We start from the raw sequence: 13,263 nt of genomic DNA on the forward strand, positions 1-13,263 counted from the left end.
GGGTGGCGTCTCAGCTCACTGCATCCTCTGCCTCCCTGGTTCAAGTGATTCTCGTGCCTCAGCCTTCCTAGTAGCTGGGACTACAGGCATGTGCGACCGCACCTGGCGAATTTTTTTTGTATTTTTAGTAGAGACAGGGTTTTTTCATGTTGCCCAGGCTGGTCTTGAACCCATGAGCTCAAGCAATCCTCCCGCCTTGTCCTCCTGAAGTGCTGGGATTAGAGACATGAGCCACTGCACCTGGCCTATTTTTTTTTTTAATTCTATATTTGGCCTGGACAGTGCTAACAACTACTGTTTTCCCATTTACTTATGTCCAAGAGTGTTTTCTTTGTCCATATGCATTTCTCCTCTCTTTTACCTGCCCTGGCTCTTCCCTTTCCTAGGGAAGAATATACAAACTTCTGTGGACATATGGTTTTATTTCTCTTGAATATATATCTAGCAGTGGAATTGCTGGGTATATGGTAACTCTAACATTTTGAGGAACTGCCAAACTGTTTCCAAAGTGGCTGCACCATTTTACAAACCCATCAGCAGTGCATGAGATTTCCAGTTTCTCCACATCCTCATCAACACTTGTTATTATCCATCTTTTGATCATTGCCATCCTAAGGGGGTATGAAGTGGCATCTCATTGTAACTTTGATTTGCATTTCCCTGATGGCTAATGATGTTGTGCATTCTTTCATGTGCTTGTTGGCCATTGTGTATCTTCTTTGGAGAAATGTATATTTGGTCTTTTATCCATTTTTAAATTGGATTATATGTCTCTTTATTATTGAGTTGTAAGTGTTCTTTGTGTATTCTGAATTCGGTTCCTTATCAGCTATGATTTTAAAATACATCTTGCCCATTCTGTGGGTTATTTTTTCACTTTCTTGATGGTGTTCTTTGAAGTGCCAGGTTTTAATTTTGGTGAAGTTCAATTTATCTGTTTTTCTTGGGTTGCCCATGCTTTTGGTATCATACCTAAGAAACCTTTGCCTAATGCAAGGTCATGAAGACTTATGCCTATATATTCTTTTTTTTGTTGTTGTTTTTTGAGATGGAGTTTTGCTCTTTCACCCAGGCTGGAGTACAGTGGCATGATCTCAGCTTACTGCAACCTCTGCCTTCCAGTTTCAATTGATTCTCCTGCCTCAGCCTCTTGAGTCGCTGGAACTACAGGTGTGCACCATCACACCCGGCAGATTTTTGTATTTTTAGTAGAGGCAGGGTTTCACCATGTTGGTCAGGTTGGTCTCGAATGCCTGACCTCGTGATCTGCCTGCCGTGGCCTCCCAAAGTGCTGGGATTACAGGCGTGAGCCACTGCAACTGGCCATATGCCTATATATTCTTATAAGAGTTTTATAGTTTTAGCTCTTAGATTTAGAACTTTGATCTGTTTTGAATTGATGTTTGTATATGGTGTGAGGTAGGGGCCTAGCTTCATTTTTGGCATGTGGAAATCCTGTTGTCCCAGAATCATGTGTTGAAAAGACTCTTCTTCCCCATTAAATTGTTTTGATACTCTTGTCAAAAATCAATTTATTATAAATGTAAGCATTTATTTCTGCATTCTCAATTCTAGTCCATTCATCTATATGTCTATCCTTAGGCCAGTATTGCTGTGTATACTGTCTTGACTACTATAGCTTTGTAGTAAGTTTTTTTTTTTTTGAGACGGAGTCTCGCTCTGTCGCCCACGCTGGAGTGCAGTGGCCGGATCTCAGCTCACTGCAAGCTCCGCCTCCCGGATTCACGCCATTCTCCTGCCTCAGCCTCCCAAGTAGCTAGGACTACAGGCGCCCGCCATCTCGCCCGGCTAGATTTTTGTATTTTTTAGTAGAGACGGGGTTTCACCGTGTTAGCCAGGATGGTCTCGATCTCCTGACCTCGTGATCCGCCCGTCTCGGCCTCCCAAAGTGCTGGGATTACAGGCTTGAGCCACCGCGCCTGGCCTGTAGTAAGTTTTGAAATCAGGAAGTATGAGTCCTCCAGCTTTGTCCTTCTTTTTCTTTTTTTTTTTTCTTTTTTCTGATACAGAGTCTTGCTCTGTCACCCAGGCTGAAGTACGATCGTCGCTCACTGTAGCCTTGACCTCCTGGGCTCAAGCAATCCTCCCACCTCAGCCTCCCAAGTAGCTGGGACTACAGATGTGTGCAACCACACCCAGCTAATTTTTAATTTTTATTTATTTATTTTTTGTAGAGACTGGGTCTGGCTATGTTACCCAGGCTGGTCTCAAACTCCTGGGCTCAAGTAATCCTCACACCTTGGCCTGCCAAAGTGCTGGGATTATAGATGTGAGCCACTGTGCCCAGCCTGTCCTTCTTTTTCTAGATTATTTTGGCCATTCTGGATCTCCCTATGAATTTTAGGGTCAGCTTATTAGTTTCTGCAAAAAGGGACCTGAGATTTTGATAGGGGTTGCATTGACTTTGTAGATCACTTGGGGAGTTTTGCCATCTTAACAATATTAAGTGTGGAACCTGAATTCCTTTTTGCTGGTGGCACTGCTCACTCAGCTTCCCTGGTCATTGAATCTGCTGAGTAGGCAAATTGCACAGACATCAAATTGCACTAACAAAACACCAGGAACATAATGTTTCTTTTCTTTTTTGAAGAAAGTAACACAGTATACTATAGTGTCTAATTTAAGGCATTTAACTCCTGGATTTGTGAAATGGGAGTGCATCTGGCACCTGGTCACAGATATAACAGATCTGGCTTTCCTTCATGCTAAGGATGGGTTGGAGATCTCTAAGATACTCCCATAACCCCTTGCTTCATGCCTTGAGAAGTGTAGTGGGAACTGGGAGACCCCACAGCCCTGGAGGCACCAGGTGGTGGTAGGAGAATTGAAGCCAGGCTCCATTTTATCTTGTTTTATCTGTTGGGCAAAGGGGTATGATTTCATTTGAGGAAAGAGTTCTGCTAAAACAATCTTGGCCCCTCCCCGCCAATTCACTCCCATCATAGTTTGAAGAATGGAATAAAAATAAAAAGGGAGTAATATCACATATTGAAAGTTTAGTTTAGGCTAGGCGCAGTGGCTCACGCCTGTAATCCTAGCACGTTGGGAGGTTGAAGTGGGAGCATTGCCTCAGGCCAGGAGTTTGAGACCAGCCTGGGCAGCAAAGCGAGGCTCTATTTCTATAAAAAAATTTAAAAATTAGTTGGGTGTGGCAGCACATGTCTGTAGTCCCACATACTTGGGAGGCTAAGGTGGGAGGATAGCTTGAGCCCAGTCATTTGAGGCTGCAATGAGCCGTGCTCACACTAATGCACTCCAGCTTGGCGACAGAGCAAGACCGTCTCAAAAGAAAAAAACAAGCTTAGTTTACACCCCAACATGTACTTATGTGTTCCAGATGTAATGCTTTGGCACGGCACAAATACATGATTTTATTTTCAAGAAAGAAGAAATAAAGAATGCAGCACTTACATTTGTATCACTTGGAATCTTGTTTTCCAAGTTGGAGTCTTGTTTTCCAAACTTAAAGAACAACGTGGGAAACTACATTTGAAACTTCAAATCCATTCATACCTCAACTCAGCTGGGGGGAGGAGCTCTCATTTTAAAAAACAATACTTGTGTGTGCGTGTGTTTGAGAGACAGAGATTAGAGTTATTTATTACAGTTGTTTCAAAAAAGCAATTTTTTAAAAAGCATTAATTTGGACTGAGTTTTTAGTTTGTTTCTGGGAGGAGAGAAAGTTATATGCAATAGAATATGTTTTGAGGTTTTCAGAATCTCAGATCTAGGCCAGGCATGGTGGCTGATGCCTGTAATCCCAGCACTTTGGGAGGCTGAGGCTAGTGGATCACGAGGTCAGGAGTTCAAGACCAACCTGGCCAAGACGGTGAAACCCCGTCTCAACTAAAAATACAAAAATTAGCTGGGCGTGGTGGCGGGTGCCTGTAATCTCAGCTACTAGAGAGGCTGAGGCAGAGAATTGCTTGAACCCGGGAGACAGAGGTTACAGTCAGCCAAGATCGTGTCACAGCACTCCAGCCTGGGTGATAGAGCGAGACTCAGTCTCAGAAAAAAAAAAAAAAAAATCAGATCTTTTGCCTTAGCAGATTCCCTTTACTTAAGTTGTTGGAACCGGCAGTTCATAGGGATTTTGTTTCCGTCCTTTAGTGATGAGGGTGTGTGCGTGTTTATGCACATGGAAAGTTAGGGGAAAAACACAATGATATAACCTAACCCCAAAACAAGGAAGCACGTTACACACTTGAGGTTTGGCGCTTCAGTTCCTGCCCAGTCTCAGAAGGTGCAGCTTGACTGACCTTGTGTGACCTCTCTCTATGACACATCTCCCAAGGGCCCAAGGGGGTGGGGAGGACTGTTTCTCTCCAGCATGGCTTTAGTTTTATAAAAGCCCTGTGCAGTCTTGCAAACTCAAATGGTTTTCTTAACAAATCACTCACATTTCATGTGTTCTGGGCTGGGCAGGGCCTCGCTAATCCTTGGCCAGCATTGTGAGTCAGAAATTATTTAAATGACCTCCTGAGTCCTTTTGAGGAGAGAGAGTTGGCAAGTTTATTTAGGGAGGTGCAGTGACTCTTAAACAGCACTGCAGTAAGTGAGTGGCAGCATTGATAAATGTATCAGAAGCTCTATTTTATTGTGATAATAAATGCTAATGAAGAACATGAAAGTATTAGCTTTTAGAGTGAGCTAAGAATGATGATGCTACCAAATTTTATTAAGCATTTATTGTGTGGTGGAGTATGGTGGCTTCTCCCTTGTTTTTGACTCTGACCTATTGTAAAAAATAGACTGCTACCTGGTGACCCGGTTGTGTGTGTGTGTGTGTGCGTGCACACGCGTGCACGCACATATCTGAATTATTTGGTGAAACAATAGTTGCCCTATGCATGTCTAGTGTCCTCTGGGCTTAAGTGATCCTCTTGCCTTGGCCTCCAGAGTAACTGGGACTACAGGTGCATGCCACCACACCTGCTAATTTTGTTTGTTTGTTTGTTTTGAGATGGAGTCTCGCTCTGTTGCCCAGGCTGGAGTGCAGTGGCTGGATCTCAGCTCACTGCAAGCTCTGCCTCCCAGGTTCACGCCATTCTCCTGCCTCGGCCTCCCGAGTAACTGGGACCACAGGAGCCTGCCACTGTGCCCCACTAATTTTTTGGTATTTTTTTTTAGTAGAGACGGGGTTTCACCATGTTAACCAGGATGGTCTCGATCTCCTGACCTCGTGATCCACCCACCTTGGCCTCCCAAAGTGCTGGGATTACAGGCGTGAGCCACCGCACCTGGCCTCACACTGGCTAATTTTTAAAATTTTTTGTAGAGACTGGATCTCACTGTATTACCCAGGCTGGTCTCAAACTCCTGGGCTCAAGTGATTCTCTGGCCTCAGCCTCCCAGTGTGCTGGGATTACAGGTGTAAGCCACCACACCCACACTAAAGTTGCATTTGAAAACAAATATATCTACTATGATGGCTTTGATCAATATATAGACAAATATTATTATTATTATTTTGAGATAGAGTCTCGCTGTCGCCCAGGCTGGATGGCACGATCTTGGTTCACTGTAAGCTCTGCCTCCCTGGTTCACGCCATTCTCCCGCCTCAGCCTCCCGAGTAGTTGGGACTACAGGCGCCCGCCACCACGCCTGGCTAATTTTGTATCTGTATTTTTAGTAGAGATGGGATTTCACTGTGTTAGCCAGGATGGTCTCCATCTCCTGACCTCGTGATCCTCCTGCCTTGGCTTCCCAAAGTGCTGGGATTACAGGCGTGAGCCACTGTGCCTGGCCAACAAATGTTATTCTTTCTGGGTTGCCATATTTTGTGGTTTTTTTAAAAAAATTATTATTCATCTCTCTGGTGACTTGAAATTTCATGCAAGTACAGGTCCTTACAGACAATTTCTATTGGAAAATCACTTATTTTGGGTGTGTATTAGGGTTTGGAGAGAAACAGAACCAACAGGATATATGTCAATCAATTGCTCATCTATCTATTGAGAGGTTGATTTTTAGGAATTGACTCATGTGATTGTGGAGGCTGAGTGAGTCCAAAATCGGTAAGGTAGGCAGGCTGGCAGCTGGGAGACCCAGGGAAGAGTTGCAGTGAGCCCAAAGGCAGTCTGGGCAGAATTCTTCCTGCTCTGGGAGGTCAGTCTTTTTCTGCTAAGGCTCATAGCCGATTGGCTAAAGCCCACCACATCATGGAGAATAATCTGCTTTACTCTAAGTCCACTGATTTAAATGTTAATCTCATCTAAAAAAATAACTTCACAGAAATGTCTAGAATGTTTGACCAAATAGCTGGTTACCATGGTCTAGCCAAGTTGACGTATAAAATTAATCATCACAGTGGGTAAGATACTGTTTGAGGTTGTTCAGAAGAAAGGAAAAAGGCAAAAGGCTGGGTGTGGTGGCTCATGCCTGTAGTCCCAGCACTTTGGTAGGCCGAAGTGGACAGATCACTTGAGGTCAGGAGTTCGAGACCAGCCTGGCCAACATGGTAAAACCTCGTCTCTACTAAAAATACAAAAAATTAGCCAGGCATGGTAGCACATGCCTACAATCCCAGCTACTCAGGAGGCTGAGGCAGGAGAATCGCTTGAACCTGGGAGGCGGAGGTCATGGTGAGCCAAGATCGTGCCACTGTACCTGGGTGACAGAGTGAGACTGCGTTTCAGAAAAAAAAAAAAGAAAAAAAAGAAAGGAAAAAGGCAATGGTTGGAAGTGGAAGTGTGCTGTTGGTATAGATAGGAGAACATTTTGGAAAGAATTCCCTCCCCTTTGATTGACTGCAAAATAAGTCCCTCCCTTGTTGTCTTGCAATTACAGGTGGACCAGATGGGTTGGCAGATTGGCAGTGGGGGTGCAGAGTTTCTTTTGATTGTTCTGATTGAAATGATTGTTTCTTACATTTTAGGGTTTTTGCTTTTTTTTGAGACAGAATCTCACTATGTTGCTCTCCTGGCCTTAAGTGATCCTCCTGCCTCAGCCTCCTGAGTAGCTGGGATTACAGGTGTGAGCTACCGTGCCCAGTTCTTAGATTTCCTTTTAAGACTGAAGACCTGAGAGTTCATGGGCCTAACTAAGTAAAAGGTGCCATCTATCTGCAGCAAATTGGCGCATGCTCCGTAGGTCTGGCTGTAGGGGGTTGTGTGTGCTAATGCAGCATTTGTGACTCAGCCATAATGAGGCTGACCTTGCCTCTCCTGTTCCGCAGGCTACCACGTAGCTGTGGTGGGTCACTGGCCACAGAAACTATTGGTATCTGGGGCTGCCTGGGTGGGAACTCAGCCTGTATGAGAGCATGGTATTCGGAAGACATTAAACATTTATTATCACTTTTATTTTATTTTATTTTTATTGAGGTATAATTAACATACCACAAAATTGACCCTTTTGAATACCCAATCTGTTTTTTAGCACATGCATAAGGTAGTGCAGATATTGCCACTAGTTCCAGAATATTCATCATCCTAAAATACAGTTTTTCTTTTGCAAGTAATTTTTGTTTTTATTTTATTTTATTTTATTTTATTTTATTTTATTTTTTTGAGACGGAGTCTCGCTCTGTCGCCCAGGCTGGAGTGCAGTGGCCGGATCTCAGCTCACTACAAGCTCCGCCTCCCAGGTTCACGCCATTCTCCTGCCTCAGCCTCCCGAGTAGCTGGGACTACAGGCGCCCGCCACCTCGCCCGGCTAGTTTTTGTATTTTTTAGTAGAGACGGGGTTTCACCGTGTTCATCAGGATGGTCTCGATCTCCTGACCTCGTGATCCGCCCGTCTCGGCCTCCCAAAGTGCTGGGATTACAGGCTTGAGCCACCGCGCCCGGCCTTTGTTTTTATTTTTGTTTTGAGATGGAGTCTCACTCTGTTGCCCAGGCTGGAGTGCAGTGGCACAATCTCGACTCACTGTAACCTCTGCCTCCCAGGCTCAAGTGATTCTCCTGCCTCATCCTTCCTAGTAGCTGGGACTACAGGTGCGCACCATCACACCCGGCTAATTTTTGTATTTTTCATAGAGATGGGGCTTCACCATGTTGGCCAGGCTGGTATCGAACTCCTGACCTCAAGTGATCTGCCCCCCTCGGCCTCCCGAAGTGCTGGGATTACAGGCGTGAGCCACTGTGCCCGGCCTTTTGCAAGTAATTTCAACATTTAAGAGCATAGCCTACTGGATCAGTCCTATCAGCAAATAAACACGCAGTTATTTCTCCCAACTTAAAAACAATAGAACCCTCTCTCCACCCTATTTCTCCCTACAGTTATACACCCATTTCTCTTCAGTTTAGAGCAAAACTTTTTGAAAGAATTGTCTGGACTTGCTGACTAATTTTTTGCCTTCCATTGTCTCTCAAAAAATTGTGATAAAACACACATAACGTAAAATTTACTGTGTTGACTATTTTTAAGTTTTCAGGTCAGTAGTGTTGTGTATAGTGATATTGTTGTGCAACCAATCTGCAGAGTTTTTCATCTTGTGACACTGAAACGCTGTATCCATTAAACAGTAACCCCCATTCCCTCCTGCCCCCAGCCCCTGGCGACCAGCATTCTACTTTCTGTCTCTGAATTTGACTGCTCTAGATACCTCTTATAAGTGGAATCATGCCGTATTTGTCCTTTTGTGATTGGCTTATCTCACTCAGCATAATGTGCTCAAGGTTTACCCATGTTGTAACATGGATCAGAATTTCCTTCCTTTGGGCTGGGCATGGTGGTTCATGCCTGTAATCCCAGCACCGAGGAGGCGGGCGGTGAGCCCAGGGGTTCAAAACCAGCCTTGGCAACATGGTGATACCCTGTCTACAAAAAAATACAACAATTTGCTGGGCGTGGTGGCATGCACCTGTAATCTCAGCTACTTGGGGGCTGAGGTGGGAGGACCGCTTGAGCCAGGGAAGTTGAGGCTGTGGTGAGCCGTGATCTTGCCGCTGCACCCCAGCCTGGATAACAGAAGGAAACCCTATCTCCAAAAAAAGAAAAAAAGAAAGAATTTCTATCTTGGTTTTTGGTTTTCTGTTTTGTTTTTTGAGATGGGGCCTCACTCCGTCACTGATTGCTGCAGTGGCACAATCTCAGCTCACTGCAACCTCTACCCGCCAGGCTCAAGCAATCTTCTGACTTCAGCTTCCCAGGTAGCTGGGACCACAGGCATGCACCACTATGCCCGATTAATTTTTTATATTTTTGGTAGAGACAGGGTTTTGCCACATTGCCCAGGATGGTCTCGAGCCCCTGAGCTCAGGCAATCCCCCTGCCTGGGCCTCCCAAAGTGCTGGGATTACAGGCGTGAGCCAACACAGCTGGCATGGACTTTCCTGCCTTTTTAAGGCAGAATATTATTCAATTCTATGCATTTGCCACATTTTGTTCAACCATTCATCTGTTGTGAATACAGAGTTGCTTCCATCTTTTGGCTATTGTGAATAATGCTGCTATCCCATTCTCTTTTGAGCCCCTCATTTCAGGCAGGCTTGGCTTCCACTCCCTTCTCCCCAGACATCTCTTCCTGAGGTCTCCAATGAGTGCCTGGTTGCTCATCCCAATGGCCCGTTCTCTGTTGCCATCCTTCCTGGCTACCAGCAGTGTTTCATGGAGTTGGTCACCTTCTCTTCCTCGAAGCCTTGTCTCACCTGGCTTCCAGGATGCCCCACTCTCCTGATCCTCTTCCCACATCTCTATTAAGGAGCACCCCAACCTCCTGGTTGCTCAGGCCCAAAGGCTGGGGCATCATCTTTGACTTTTGTATCTCTCTTCTCCACACTTGTCAAAAGACCCCACTGTATTTTTTCAAAATATACTTGGAGAGTGGCCACTGCTCCCCTCCTTCTCCTACCACCCTCCAGGTCGTTCTCCCCTCTCACCTAAATGACTGTGGCCTCCAAGCCTCTGCCCTTACCTCCTTTCAGCTTGTTCTCAACTCAGAGTCAGAGGGAACCTTCTAAAGGGTTGGCTACTTCTCTGCTCAGAGCCCTCAAATAGCTCTTATTTCATTGCAACAAAAGCCAAAGCCCTTAGGGTGGCTGCAAGGCCCCATGTGATCTGGCCACATTTCCTCTCTGACTCCTCTCTTAGTTTGCCCTTCCCCCTCATAACCTCACCTCAGCCACATCACCTCCATGCTGTTCCCTGCGTGGGCACCTCAGGGCCTTTGCACCTGCTATTCCCACTGCCCAAAATGCACCTCTCCCAGTGTCTGCAGAGCTTGGTCCCTCATTTCCTCCAGCCTCCCCTGGTCATTGTATCTAAACTGTTACCACTACATCCCAACTTCCCCTCTGTCTTCATTGCTTTTTCTCCAAACACTATCGTTATCCAATATAAGGTATATTTTGCTTATTTATCTTGTCATCTGCCTCCCCCACTAGAACGTAAGTTCCATGAGGGCAGGAATTTTTCTTCTATTGTGTTCCCTGTCATGTCCCCAGCGCCTTGCCTGGTACGGACAATAATTTGTTGAACCTGTAAAGAAAAGTTTGGTAAACAGATTAAAAGCCATTTGATTCTTCTATTATGATATAATTCTTGCCTATATTTTTCTTACCTGTGAATTATTACATATGCGTATGTATGTGTGTGTGTGTTTGTTGTGTGTGTGTGCATGTGTGTGGACAGAGAAAGAGCGAGTCCTGTCGTCCCCACCAGATATTCCTGCTTGTTAAACAGCTACATAGTGTTTTGCTGAGTGGCTAGAGCAACTTTATTTAACCTTGTTTTGTTCAGTACTACTGGGCAGCTTCCAATCTTTTGCTATTGTAGATTACACAGCATCTGTGCTGGACAGTTGCCCTGCTTCCTTCCCTCTTCTCTGAAAGGCTCCCCCGTGCTCCTGAGCCCCCCATGCTCCTGAGCCCAGCCTGAGCCCGAGTGGGGGCTGTGGTCCTGGCTGGGCCTATCATGGTTCCCCTCCCCCTGGCTGTGGTAGCCGGTTTGGAGCTAGACACAAGCCAGCCATGCCAGGCCGTGGGCTTCCTCACCGTCATACTAACCCACTCAGAAGTGGCAGAGAAGGTGCTTAAAGGCACTCACCCAGCATTAGAGCAGTTAGGACAGGCCCAGAGTGTGGAGCGGTGACAGCGCGTGGGGAGGGTTGGGCACATTGTCTTTGGATCTAGTCACATGACTGTTCAAGCTGCTCCAGGGACCTTCCTACAAATCCCCTTTCTCACCCATCTAGATGGAGTTGGATTTCTCACTGCTAGCAGTGAGTCTAGACAGATCCAATCCAGTGGAGCATCCCTGCCTCACTCTCTTTTTTTAGTTGATCCTTAGTCTAGAGCAAGGAAAGATGTGGAAACCCTCCCAAAGGCATTATTCAGGGCAGAAAATGCTGGTAGGCAGAGCAGCACCTTGTTTTTGTCACAACCAGAGAAACAATTTAAATCTGAACCTGTGAGGGCTCAGATGCTGATGCTGCCATCTGAGAAGGAGGACCTCTCTCACTTCAGGTTCTTTGTCTGTAAAATGGGGATGCAAATAATTATACCACACCTCAGGGAGTTGTTTTCAGGACTAAATGAGTTAATAAAAATTCTTAGAGTGCTGAGTAACGTAAGATGAGAGTGCTCATTGAGTTAGCTATGGTGACTGCCAGAATCCTAAAAGTGTAACAGGGGTTAAACATAGAGGTACCATATAGTCCAGCAATTCCACATCCGGGTATATACCCAAAGAAATGAAAGCAGAGACCCAAACAGATACTTGCATTCCCATGTTCACAGCAGTGTTATTCACAATAGCCAAAAGGTAGAAACAACCCAAATGTCTGTTGACAGATGAGTGGATAAGCAAAATGTGATATGTACATACAATGGAATATTATTTAACCTTAAAAAGGAAGGAATTTCTGGTTGAGTGAGGTGGCTCACACCTGTAATCCTGACACTTTGGGAGGCCAAGATGGGAGGACCTCTTGAGCCCAGGAGTTCGAGGCTGCAGTGAGTTATGATCGTGCCACTGTACTCCAGCCTGGATGACAGAGCCAGACCACATTGCAAAAAAAAAAAAAAAAGAAATTTTTGACACATGCTACAACATGACTGAGCCATGAAAGTTTTATGCTACCTGAGAAAAGCCAGTCACAGAAGGACACTTACAGGGGGTACCTGGAATAGCAAGTTTAGAGAGAGAAGTATTAATACAGCAGGGGCTGGGAGAGGGGCAGGTGCAGGAGGAGTTACCGCTGAATGGATACACAGTTTCTGTTTAGAATGACAATAAAGTTCTGGAAATGGATAATGGTGAGAGTTGTACAACATGGTGAATGTGCTAGATGCCACTGAACTGTACACTTAAAAATGGTTAAAGTGGTATGTTTTATATTATATTTTACCACAATAAAAAAAAAGTGTAAGAGGAGTTGGAGTGTACTACAGTGACTCTTCTGGACTTTTTCTTTATAGATTGAAGTTACATCAAAATGTAGCACAGTGAAAAAACAGGCACACTCCACAAAAGTGGTGGTGTGTGCCTGTGTGTGTGTGTGTGGTGGGGGCTGGTAAACTACCCACAAGACACCAGAGGCTCCCTGTGAGGTCTGATACTGCAGGCTGAGATCTGATGCTGCAGGAGCAGGAAGAGCAGGGGAGATGAGGGAAAGGTGAGCCTGCACAAAGAATTTTCTCAGTGACTGTGGGCAGGGCAGTCAGGACCCTGGGTCACATGTGCCCAGCCCAGGACCAGAGCTCATGTGAGTCACAGCTCAACTCCCAGCAAACAAAGGGATATGCCAGGGAGGGGCTGAGCTGTGACTCAGAGGCTGCTGCTGCTGTGAGCTTCCTCCAGGAACCCCATCCTGTCCAGTCCCTGATTCTGACTCCTACTGTGGGGGTGGGGACAGGTGTACCCACTTCCTGGACAGGTTCTTGAGAGGGATCTCCTACAGAACCTAGAGTTTTTTGCAGCTCTTTTTTGAAAACCCGAGTAGCAGCAGCTATACCGTTTAAGTGCTTGCTACATACAGGCCCTGGGCTAAGTTCTTTTTTTTTTTTTGAGACAGAATCTCAGCTCTGTTGCCCAGGCTGGAGTGCTATGGCATAATCATGGCTCACGGCAGCCTTGACCTCTCAGGCTCAAGAGATCCTCCCACAGGGACTGTAGGTGCATGTCACACACCCAGCTAATTTTTAAATTTTTTGTAGAGATGGGGTCTCGTTCTGTTGCCCAGTCAGAACTTGAACTCCTAGGCTCAAGTGATTCTCCTGCTTCAGCCTCCCGAAGTGCTGGGATTACAGGCATGAGCCACCATGCCTGGTCCCTCACTTCATCTTTTTTTTTTTTTT

General features: G+C 45.6%; 2 protein-coding genes across 2 annotated transcripts in view; one reads left to right on the plus strand and one right to left on the minus strand.

Moving 5' to 3' along the window:
• Positions 1–12,628, minus strand: part of SPATA12 (spermatogenesis associated 12) — a 14,524-nt gene extending 1,896 nt beyond the window's left edge. The window contains exon 1 of the mRNA XM_011947263.1: positions 12,493–12,628. The gene's annotated coding sequence lies outside the window, so the exon portion shown is untranslated. The remainder of the gene's footprint in view (positions 1–12,492) is intronic.
• The window catches only part of ARHGEF3 (Rho guanine nucleotide exchange factor (GEF) 3), a 345,766-nt gene that overhangs the window by 6,124 nt on the left and 326,379 nt on the right, over positions 1–13,263 (plus strand). The window lies entirely within an intron of this gene.

The sequence above is a fragment of the Colobus angolensis genome, unplaced genomic scaffold (genome assembly GCF_000951035.1).
Source record: "Colobus angolensis palliatus isolate OR3802 unplaced genomic scaffold, Cang.pa_1.0 Scaffold26, whole genome shotgun sequence".
Lineage (NCBI taxonomy): Eukaryota > Metazoa > Chordata > Mammalia > Primates > Cercopithecidae > Colobus > Colobus angolensis.